Here is a 10,288-nt window from a genome sequence, read left to right as displayed (position 1 = left end):
AATACACAATAGGGAGTGAGAGAGAAAGGGAATGAATATGAGTTTAAAAAGTTTAAATTGCATAGCTGATTACACATGCCTTTCCATTCCAGGAGTACTTCTATCTGACTCATCTTGGGAGCATCTCCCCACACTGAGTGTGCTCCTAGTGTTTTGAAGATATATGTTTTTTATATTATATGATCCCAAATTCAAGCTCACTCAAATAAATATTGATTGGTTCCAATGCTGGAGGAAAAAACTGATTTTGTAAGACTTCTTGAGAGATGGCTTGTTTCTCTCTGATATGGTACCTTTCTAAGGCATTAGCCAGGGCATTTTCGATTATTCATGATTATTAACTTATTGGCAGCATAACTTTTAACCTCACTGTACTTCTTGGCTTTTATTCTTTGTAATTCCTTTCATCTTTTACTTGCATGTCTCGATTTTCTTTCTCCTTTTTTCCCGCATAATCTCTGTTGGAAAATTGACCTGTTTCTTGCGTGGGTTACTTACTGGATATTTTATTATTTAATTTTTCAAAAAACGTGGGGCTGTGTCTAGTACTCAAATCCCTGTGTGTAATGTCTTCAGTGGGTCATGGAGCTTAAGGCATTGTTTCCTTAGGAACACCTGAAAAAATTTTTATGTTCGCAGAGTGGTAGGTGACAGTTTTGCAGGTTAGAGTGAGCTCAGCAGTGTTTTTATAATGTTATCATAATATTATCATAATGTACTCTTTGCTGCCTGCTGCTTGTCTGATTTTATTCTGCCAGCACAAAGGATCTTTAGATTGTTAGCACAGGGATCCAAAGCTCTGGTCCACAATAAAATGCAAAGACCACAGGGCAGGTAGATCCTTTATCAATTATTTACATCTCTGTGTGAATCCAGTGTGATAAGGGATAGAAGAAAAGGACTAAGGGCTCTAAGCAGGTTAGGAAGAAACAGGTCTATCTAAAAAGGCCTGGGATGGGCTATAAGGCCAACTTTCCTACATTACACCTTTGCTACGTGCCGTTATTAACACTGTCAGGCATTCTTCCTCCACCTCTGCCCCCATTTTTATGTCTGCCTTTCTTTCTTTTATTCTGTCATACATGATTTCAGTTTTTAGTTACCTTTCTTTCAGGGAAGTTGTTTTAGGCTCTTCATGAAAGTAAACATTAATACTGAATATTCTTTATTAAGAATAATAACACCAATGTTTAAGTACATAAGATTCATTAAGTATGAGGATAGAAAGTTTGTAAGCGTCTCTAATTTTCACAATAATTCTGTAAGGAAAGTACTTTCATGGTAAAATTGGGAAAAAAAAAAAACAACCCTGAAAGACAGAGAGAAAGTAACTTACCATGTTTAAATGATAGAGGCGGATGAGAATCCATGTCTTTATTGCCTGTGCCCTCTCCACTATCAAGTTCTGAGTAAGAGAGAGAAAGAGAGACAGACAGAGGGTGGGCTTATCATCTTTCTATGTATACATGCATTTTTTAAAACCATGGCTGCCTTCTAGAGACTTTTGCAGTGGAAAACCAGTGTTGCCCGGACTTTGAATCCAAATATGCCTCCCCACCTCTGCCAAAGTGAGCTGAAATTTTACAAGTTGCAATTTATGCAATTGATGAATTGTTTTCTCTGATATAGTTTCTGCAAATGAAACAGAACTTTATACAATTTTATGTTTCAAATAAAGCATTTCCTGGGCTGGCAATTGCTTTACTTCTCACCGGCTGGTCTTTGAAGGCATAACACTATTTTCTTTAACATTATTTGCTCCTTCCTATAAGGAGCAACACCCCTCTCACATTGTGTCCAGTGAAGCAGTTTCTCATTTCTGAAATTTTAATGCCTGTAAGATGGAAAATAAAAGAGGGAAGGAAAGACCCTGGGGTGATTTAAGGTGATGATTCTGGATTGAAGCATCTTGCTACTTAGAGGAACACCATATTTCATAGTGTATTTGCAGAAATGCTTCATGGCACAAACTCCTATTTCATGTCCTTGAAGGCCAATGGAGTAACAGAGTTTCTGTTTCAGTGCCTATCTGATCAATAATCCTGTGACTTTTTGGAATTGCCATCTGTCTTGTGATACATTTTTACAGTGTTGATGTGCAGTGACTAACACCTACATGCATATATTTTTGTCTCTTGCAGCTGTAAATTATTTAAAAAATATTTCTACAAGTTCTTAAATTTATTTATATAGAACATCTTTTCCTTAATTTCATTGGAGACATACATAAATCAATTTTATTTGAAAATATATTTGGAATTTAGTATAACTTCCCTTGGGCTTGGCCTTTAATTCAACATACAGTAATAGGGCATTAACTATGTGGCAGGAAATATGCTAGGCCTTGATGAGTAGGACATGGACCCTGCCTTTCCAGAGTTCACAGGCTTTAGGCTTGAAATGGTAGTTAAGAGCATGGATTTTATCACCACTCTGCCTTAGTTTGAATTTTTTCCTTACAACTTGTTAGATGTTAGACAAATTATTTCACTTTCTATGTCTTAATGATCTCATCTGTAAAATGGTAGTGATAAATGTTACCTTAAGACTTATGTGAGTATTAAATGAGCTAATACCTGTAAGGTGCTTAGAGTGGTGCCAGGCACATACATCTCAAAAAATTATGGGTATTTTTGTCAGTTATTATTGACATTACTGCTATTATTACATGAGTTACAAACAGTTAAATATTATCCTACTCTACAATAAGTATAAAATAGAAATACGTTTAAGAGGAGGGAATACAGAATTCCATCATGAGCTGCCAAGAAGTTTTCATGGGAGAAATGAGACTTACATGTATATATTTTTTGTCTCTTGCAACTTGAGACTTGAACAAGGTCTTGAGGAAGAGGTAGTATTTCACTAGACATATAAGGAAAGTCATAACACCTCAGGCAGCAGAAATAGCATTTGAAAAGGTAGGAAGGCTTGAGAAAGTATGCCCCACTCAGCAAACTATTGGTTGGGCCATGTATGTAATTAGGAGTGGAGTGTAAGGTAAAGGGTAAGGTCACAAAGAGCCCTGGGTGATAAAATTAGTATTTAGACTTAATCATGTTGGTGTTGGAAAGCATGAAAGGATTTTAAAAAAGAAAACTAATGTGATTAGATTTATATTTTAGAAATATTATCCTACTCAATGTAGAGGATAGATTAGAATGCTAGTTAGAGGAAGGTAAGATGCGAGGCTAGGTTTTTGTAATTGGTAATATGAGAACTTGATCAGATCCTTAAGACTGTGGCTACGGAAATGGAAAAGAAGGAACACATTTGAGATGATACATTTAAGAGAGTGACTTGATGGTGCTGTAGGATCATTTGTCTGGAAAGGAGAACTAGAGGGGTCCAGGGTGATGCTCAAGTTGAAGTTTTGGACATTTGGGTGGATGACAGTGCTATCAGTAGAGATAAGGAGCAGATTTGAAGGGCAGAACAGAGGCAGTCTGGTGGGTGGGGATGAAATTTGGGGCAGTCATCACCTTCTCATGGGCTGGTGGAGAAAGAAAAACTGGAAAAGAAGATATAAGAAATATACAAGAAGTAGGAGAGGAACCAGATATTACAGAATCTAGGGAAGAAATAAATGTCAAGAAAGAGGTTTGTTAATTACAATTAGTAATTTATTTATGATCTTAATGAATATATTCCAAAGTTATAAAGAATGAAATGAAGGGAAGTGACGACAAGTAAAGATTATTGTTAAGTAGTTCAGCTAAGAAGAGACGTAGTAAACGAAGAGGATTTTTTCCCCCTTAGGCAATTAGACTTGAGAATTTTTGTATACAATGGGGGAAGAGTCACCAGAAGAAGACAGAGATAAAATAAATGGGGAAATAATTAAAGAATTCCTTTGAGAGAAAATTATTTGGAACCAGAACATAAAAGGATTAATTTTCAACAAGAGGAGGAAGTCCGATTCATATATATGGGAGGCAAGAATGGAGTGCATGAGGATAGGTTGTTTGTGTCTGTAATAGGAATTTAAGGTGATTCATTGCTATTTGTAAAATAGAAGGTGAGGTCATCTTCATGAGTAGTCAAAGTTAGCTCTCTTCTTTTCCTCATGATTATTTTCTTTTGTCTAACTCCTTCCAGAAACCAAGTAGTAAAATAAATAACATGTATTTTAAGGAATCTCTAAGTTCTGTGGGCTTCTTGGTATTTCCTAGACTTAATGTATGTGGCTCTTTTCTGATGAAGCTTTATCAAATGAAATTTAACAGTAAGACAGTTTTCACTGTTTTGACCCTATGCCTCTTTGATCACTTTTTTTTTAATTGAGGGGGCTTTATAGATCTCTGTAAGGGCTAACCATCATGTCATTGTTTTGGTTAAGGTCACCTGTGTGCTCTCTGAGCATATTAGTGCAGAAAAAAATGACCTTTGATATTTGGGATTAGCAGAATCTCCAATCTAGATGCTTTATTTAGAGTCCTGGGAGGGCAAGTCTGGTACCCATCACTAAGCACTCTTCATACCTACTGGATGTTTGCTAAAGGACCACCCAAGGAACATCTCTACTTATTTAAAGTTCATGTAAAAGAATTGTATTATATCAGAGGAATCCACTGAGGATTAAAGATACGTACGTTTCTCAGCGTTATGTGGGGCTGTATTTCAAACTGGATTTTTCTTACTCTAAAGTTTCAAGTTTTAAACCCTATGGTATTAACCTAACTCCCCTGACCAGTCCCAAGCTTTATGCTATTTGACTCTACTTCTGTCTTTGGCAATAAAACGAAAATAATTCTACTTTTTCTTCCACAGAACATCACTACAAATCACTTAATATTACTGTAATTATCTTTCTACTATCTTTAACTCATTTAATTTTTCCTCACAGGTAATGTTTTGAAAACCCTTCCAATATCCAAGTAGTCTCTGTAAATAAGCTTTAGTTCCCACTTTATGAGGGAACTGCTCATATAGTGGAAGTAGCATTAGACTTGAACACAGAGGTTGAGTTCTGTTTTAGCAAATTCTAGAATTTGAAGTTTGGACAATTATCTTGTCTCCATTTTATTAATTTGTAAATGAGAATGGCACCTTAGTTAGCAACAAGTTTTCTTCTTTTTAAACAGTTTTGCCTATGTATATTTTACATACATACCCCAAAGTTCACCCATTTAAAGTACACAAGTGAATGGTTTTTAGTATATCTATAGTACTGGGCAAGGATGACTCTAATCAAATTTTAGGACATTTTCATTACCCCAAAGAAACACCTAGCTATTAGCAGTCGCTACTCAACACCCCCATCTTTTCTCTCCTCACCCCCAACCATAGGTAAACACTAATCTGCTATCTTTTAACACAGATTTGCCTATTATGTAAATTTCATATAAATGGAATCATAGAACTTGTGGTCTTTTGTGACTGGTTTCTTTTACTTAGCCTAATGTTTTCAAGGTTCATCTTTGTTGTAACATCACCGATACTTCATCGCTTTTTATAGCCAAATAATATTCCACTGTACAGATAAACTACATTTTGTTTATACATTCATCAGTTGATGGACATTTGTATTGTTTCCACTTTATAACTATTATGAATAATTCTGTGAACATTTGTGTACCAGTTTTTATGTGGACATATGTTTTCATTTCTCTTGAGTAGAATCCTAGGAGTGGAATTGCTTCATATGGAAATTTTGCACTCATATGGTAACTCCACTTAACATTTTGAGAAAGTGCCAAACTGTGTTCCAAAGTGGCTGTACTATTTTAAATTCCCACTTCATTTTGATGATGACTAAAAGATTAAGTTAATAGGGGAAAAAGTAAATGCTAAAGTACTACCCATGACTACTTTTATTATTCTGTTTTGTCTAACTCCTCCCCAAAACCAAGCAGTAAAGAAGTATTTAGCACACATTTAAAAAATTCCCTGGTCATCTGCGGGTTTCCTTAGGTATTTCCTACGCTTAAGGTTCGTGACTTATGAGCTCACATTTTGCTAGTAAGGCCCTAGTGAGGCCAAGAACAGGTGTGAGTCTGGCATATTCAAGTCAACTCTGTAGTTAGCTATTTGTCCCTTTTTTTTTTTAAACCACAGTTATTATTTACATTTTATTTAAAGGTTTTAGAGGATGAGCTCACAAGAGTTACCTGAATCATTAAAAACCACAAAGTGGGAGAATTTTAAAAAATAAGAGTAGATACCAAAATAGCTTTTAGGAAGATGACACCTTATTAGTTTCTAAAATTGTTGAAGAGAGCAAAAGAAAGCTTAAAATCTTCAAGATAAGAGATATATTTATAATCATGCTAAAGAATACATTAAATCAAACAAGAATGAGGAAAAATACATTGTGTCCTATAGGTTATATCCTATTTCTATGGGACTCTTTTTCTTAAACCTTTTAATGTGGTTATTCTAAAATTTGAGGGGACATTTGAGTTTCCCTCTGAAGATATGGAAAAAAAGTGTTGGGTGTCTCATCCCCACTTCCTCTTCCCTCCAGGCCAAATAAGTCTGTGCTGAAAGGGCATTTCTGTTGTATGTGTAGTTTTGAAATAGATATCAAAAGAAACGGCATCAAGTGTTCACGCTGAACGATGGCACAGAGTGGCCTGGAGAAACCTGTCAGGCGGAGCATCACAGCGTCTGCACAGTCACACGAGGTGTCGGGAGGGGAACACGGGGGCTCGGGGCTGTGGTCAGTCACCGGCTGGACGCCGGTGCTGCGGAAAGCCGCTTGCTTTCTGACCTGGAAGTTGTCCTGGGCTGGGATGCTGGCCTTCAGACCTTTGCGTTTGCGCATTGTCGCCAAGACGTAGCTGCGGCTGTAGAAGGGGTCTGCGGGCAGGGCCCGCCAGTGATCAGACACGCACCAGGCGGGGGAAGGCCTAGCTCCCCGCATGGCTGTCGGGTTGGCGGTGAAGCCAAAGACTCGTTGATGTGTCTTCATGACGAACATATGGCCACTTGGGAGTCCTCTAAGACGTGGCCCGCTTCCTGTTCAGGGCTCTGTAGATGCCGCCAACCTCTTGTTGCGGGCCCTGGATCTAGGAGCTGGGCTCTGGGAGAGGGGCGGGCGGTCAGCAGCGGCGTGGAGGCAGTGCCAGGAGTGGGGACGCTCTGCATGGTGTCCACGCGCAGCGTCACATCTGAACGTCGAAGCGAGCGCGGCCCGCAGTCCTCTCGCGTGGTGCCCCCTCTTTGGTGGTGCACTGGAAGCCAGCCACCTAGCTGTCCTTGATCTCATTAAGGTACTGCACGCCCTTGGTGACTTGGGATGATGGGGTCGGTGCTGGCGGGCCCAAAGCACCACATCTTGTGGGCCTCGGCCATGTCCCCCTCGTACTTCTCTTGGCCAGGGAGCGGGCCCGCTGCTCGAGCTCCTGGTGGGCAGACACCTCACCCTTGCCGGTGTCCACCACCCGGCCATCTGGGAAGCGCTGTGCCCTCAGGTACAGACGATTGTGCTTGTTAGGGAACTTGGACAGGTAGAGCATGTTCGCCTCCTTCCTGATGGTCTCACCTTGCAAGACCATTGTTGGATTTCTTGATGGAATGTGGGCATGGTCCCCACTCCTCGAAGATGCAGGGTGCTGTGGGGTGTGACTTGGCCAGTGCTTCAGCCCTATCTCCACCAGCTTGGTTGCGCAGGTAGGCCAGGTTGTTGGCCTCTACTACTGTCCTGACAACCCGACCCAGCTCATGCGGAATTTCATCACCTTCATGTTGTGGACGTGCTCCAAGGAGGTGATGGTTCCCGTCTTCGTGAGAAAGCAGTGAATGCCCACCAGACCCACGATGATGTTTCAGTGAGTCACATCCTCCTTAGGCTTCACATAACAACCCATTAAAACGGGTGTTTTCTGAATTGGCTTCAGGTACCTGATCTCCTTCCTGGACCTGTGGTTGGGGGTGTGTATTGTGGTGATCATTTTGCAATCTTGGACAGATGTCTGTCTTGGACAGACATCTCCGAGGGTCACACCAATGATTTCATAGATGTGTGGATCAGACAGCAGTGTTGATCAGTCTCACCCCAAAAATGACTGGGAAAGTAAATTGTTATGGTTGTTCCAGTGATTGAAGGTGATTAGTGCTGTTTTACAGGTAGTATTAATTAAAATGTCAAAATTGAGGACTTCTGAGGAGTTTGTGAGAACATGACTGAGAAGGGGACAGTCTTAATATAGTATTTCATTTTACATGAGACTGCATTCTTTGGGGACAAGAATCACATCATAGCCATTTTTGTTTCTACAATGGCTGTTACTTAACATATGGTCATAGTATTAAGTAACCAAAACAGGAAATTCTATATCTGCTAGAAACTTATATTTCAGCCATATTTCTATAACTAAATTGTGAGAAGTGTTTTTTTTTTTTTTTTTACAGATTAATAAACTGAGACTCAAATCACTTGTCTAGTACGGATAGGCACTCAATTTTGAACAGTTAAAACCAAAGAACCAATCAAGAATACATAGTCACTTCAATAACAAAAATAGTTCCACTTTAATACTTTATCTAGTAGGAAATTATTCTCAGTGACAAATTTTGTTAATTATCCAAGATGGTAGTGTTACTTAGAATCATTTGACTGGATAGAATTTGAGTTTCTCTTAGGTTATTAGGGTAAAGAGTTTTTGAGATTAGATATGGAAAAGTGGTTTTCTGTAAAGGGTGACTTGAGATGCTGCTCTAAATTAAGCTGGGGGAGCAGTAAGTATTTTGGATGATAGAGATGAAAAAAAAGGAAAAAAAAAAGACCTCAGTAAAATGATCAAGGCTAAGCCTGAACATTTTTGCAGATAAACTGTAATCTAACACCTGAGCTTAAAGAGTCAACTATCTAAGCAATGTTGGATAAAACCTAGTCAGTAGGAATTCATATGAAAAAATCAGATCCTATTGTTCACTGAACAGGAATTTACAGTGTGGCATGGTTGTCACCATATCTGTGATAGGAATATAGTGGCCTGAACAAATGAAGTAATAGTTCTATTGAGATTTATTTATCACTGCTTGTTTTAGTTCTGTTGCTGCACTAGTTTAGCAATACTCAGAGCACCTCCTTGTCAGAGGTGTGTGTCCTAGTCTCATAAGTTCTCTCTTTCAAGCTCCCGAGGCATCAGTACCAGCAAAGACCGTAGTGTTCCCTTTTGCCTTTTCAGTTTTCTAATGCCTGGGTAACCATTCTTTTAATTAAATTCTATTAAAGTACCTTGTGTAGTTTTTATCTTCCGACTGGACCCTGATGATTACAACCAGAGATGAGTAGATGATGAAGTATGTGTGATTAATAGAACTTTTCAAATAACGAAAAACTTGTATGTGAAAAGAAAATATATTAGCTGTACTTCACAGTGCTGGTTTCTTTATATTTCCTTCTTGGAGATTGTCTCACCCTATACTCTACCACTATAAATAGTCATGTTCTGGAGCACATGACCTAATTCCGTGGCCACAGCTGATTGGACCAGGGTGGGTCCTTAGGGACAACAGATTCTAGGCTGCTCAGTTGGCTATGACAAGGTTTGGCCTAAAGTGTTCTGCCCAAAGATAGATGAACTGAGACAAATGGATTCTTTCTTTTATGATTTTTAATCAGAAGTCTCAGTTCAAAGCTGCACCAAAAGAAGCATGTGACACAGTTGAATCGATTAATAGAAGAGCCTAAGTGGCTCATGAACTCCTGCCATGGAGTTTTCCAGAGACATTTAACCTATGAATCACTTTCTTCTGCCCTCAGCAAAAACATTTCCATAATTAAGACTGGGTTTACTTTGTGAGGTAGCTATATCCCTATCAAGTGAATGTTCAAGCAGAGAATAGATAACTGTCGTATTTGTTTTAGAGGGGATTTCTTCAAAGAAAGCCTTTTCATGTTAGACTAAGATGTGCTTGTATTTCTAGACTCTGTTCTAGACCCATTGAATAAGAATATCTGAAGAATGGAGGCAAATCATACACATTAAAAATAGCAGCAGTAACAATGGGAACAACTCCCTCTGCCATGTTATGCTGAAGTAGCTGGTCTGTAGTTCAGTCAGATATGGGAAGAAAAGGGCTGTATGGTTGTTCTGGCTATTGCTGAATGACAAACTATCCCAACAGTTACTGGCTGACCATTTTTATTATCTCTCATGACTTTGTGGGTCAAGAATTCAAGCAGTCTCTGCTGGGCATTCTTTTGCACCATCTAGATTGATGAGGGCTACCTAGTGATACTTAACTGGAGACTAGTTTCATCTGTAGTATAGAAGATGGCTTCATTCATGCCTGGCATCTTGGTGGGGACAATTAAACCCCTCTCTTTCTTCATATA

At 38.9% G+C, this 10,288-nt stretch overlaps 1 pseudogene; it reads right to left on the bottom strand.

The window, feature by feature from the left end:
• Nucleotides 1-6,373: 6,373 nt before the first annotated feature.
• On the bottom strand, nt 6,374-7,499 carry LOC136125036 (elongation factor 2-like; annotated as a pseudogene).
• Nucleotides 7,500-10,288: the final 2,789 nt, after the last annotated feature.

Source organism: Phocoena phocoena, chromosome 6 (assembly GCF_963924675.1).
Source record: "Phocoena phocoena chromosome 6, mPhoPho1.1, whole genome shotgun sequence".
Lineage (NCBI taxonomy): Eukaryota > Metazoa > Chordata > Mammalia > Artiodactyla > Phocoenidae > Phocoena > Phocoena phocoena.
Note: the sequence above shows the minus strand (reverse complement) of the source record. Positions and strands in the feature narration are given on the sequence as shown.